Here is a 2,172-nt window from a genome sequence, read left to right as displayed (position 1 = left end):
GAAACATTAGACTGACTAAATATCTTCTTAAGCTCTAAAATGTCCCAGAAATCCTTTGACCCACAGTGTGAGTCCTGAACAAAGCAATGTTTCTTATCAGAGTGCTTTAGTGAAGCCATTGACAGTATATAAAGCTGCATAATGCAACTCCACAGTATATCATGCTCAGGCCATCCATGCGTATTAGTCTGACTCACAGCTCATAATGAGAGACAGAGATGTAAAAAGACAAATAGAGCGACAGTCTGACAGTCAGTACAGAAAAACTGTCTTTGGTGACGTTAGCGTCTAACAAAGCAGTCGCCCAATATCTGACAAGCACACATTGACTTTAAACCCATTAACTCATAGTTACAGTTCCTCCGTCTGGCCTGTTGACCTCGAATTACTGTCCTCATGCAGAATAGAGCTGTCATCATTATCAGAGAGCGGTCAGCCAGGCCTCCTTCATGAATGAGATAAAGCCATTCTCATGTAAATTGCTGCATTCGGTTGACATTTGCTAATTATTTCTGTGAACGATTAACCCAGATTCATCATGAATGAATCGTTTGACCTGTTCTCTGCAGTCCCTCAGCTCATCTCCTGTGGACGAGCTCACCGGCTCCACAAACAGCTGCTGACTGTCTCAACACTTGTTTCTCATTTGACATGCAAGCGTTGCATCATGCTGTTCCAGACACCTGCCCAACACACACTCACTCACGCTGGAGTCATTCTTAAACTGCTTTGACAGTAATTCATATGTTCTTGCACACAGTATGGGTATTTTCTGTCATACTTCAAGCGAAAATCACTTGAATACTTTCCAGAAAATGTTGCTCTGTTTAGACCTTCAAATTACCATTGGTCTGTGGTGATGATGTCTCATGTGGCTGTGGCTCAGTTGCTCCACCTTCTTTGACATGAAAATCTTCTCCGGTTCATTTCCTTCGGTTCAGTCCTTCAAGGTGAGAGACCAGTAAAACCATGAACACATTAGAGAACTGTTTTAGAGATGAAACCAAAGTTGTAATTTTAACTGAAAGCAACATTGACACAGAGCTGGTGCAAACAGCTTTCTTAACTGCTGTTTTCTCACCACTGTCATTTCTGTTGTGTGTTTATTTTTTAGAGGAAACCTAGATCTTTATAAAGCTGTTCAGAGGTGGTAAACCACACTGTAGTAACAATAAACCAGCTTCCATGTTCCAAAATCCATCTTATGCTAATATGACATCATGTTTTCAATTCCATTTTTTGTTTTGTAGCTTTCATAGAAGACGATTGGTGTACTGTAAATTATGTACTATTTAAACTGCAGTAGACTGAAAATTACTCTCCGGCTTTCCCTGAAGACACAGTTCATGTAACAATTTAGTTTAGAGACCAATTTTCTCTAGTAACAAGCTTCTTATTAGCATGCATATTGCTAGCATATTGGCTGTTTATTAGTACGTATAAAGCACATATTAATGACTTATTCTCAGTGTTGGGGAAGCTACTCTGAAACTGTAGCTTGACCAGCTACAAGCTACTCGTAAATTAAAGTAATTAAGCTACATTCAAGCTACCCTTTTGAAAAAGTAGCTATAGCTACCCTACAAGTTACTATTAAAAAGTAGCTAGCTACATTGAAAATACTTTCAATTTTTTATTATTATTAATTGTATTTTTTTTACAGTTAACATTACAAATAACTAAATAATTGTTAATGAAGAATTAAAATGAAGTTATAAGTACAATATAATGAAGATATAAGTAAAATATTTGGAGTTTAAAACAACATACTGTAATGCAATCAAGATTTCAAAGAGTAGGGTGAATTCAGATTGATTGGGACACTTTTTCCAGTCCATTTCAATGGCAAAACGTGTCCCAGTTGTTTGATTTTGTTAACTGTCCGATACACCTCTCATCTCAAACTGACTGTGAAAGTGCAAAATTGTTACTAACATAATATTAATGCAAGAACAAAATGTATGCAACTTAAACTGGATACAGTCTGCTGACACTCTGCTCCACTCTAACATCTCGCTTTGACAACTTTTGCCCCCTTTCATCCAGACCAGCACCCTCTGCCCCCTGGCTGTCCGATGATTTCTGTGAACATCGTTCTAAACTCAAGGCTGGAGAAAGTATGTGGCGCAAATAAAAAAAACTCTACTGACCTTAGTTTGTATCAGTCACTCC

Source organism: Sinocyclocheilus grahami, unplaced genomic scaffold, assembly GCF_001515645.1.
Source record: "Sinocyclocheilus grahami isolate Dianchi unplaced genomic scaffold, SAMN03320097.WGS_v1.1 scaffold1596.1, whole genome shotgun sequence".
Classification (NCBI taxonomy): Eukaryota; Metazoa; Chordata; class Actinopteri; order Cypriniformes; family Cyprinidae; genus Sinocyclocheilus; species Sinocyclocheilus grahami.
Note: the sequence above shows the minus strand (reverse complement) of the source record.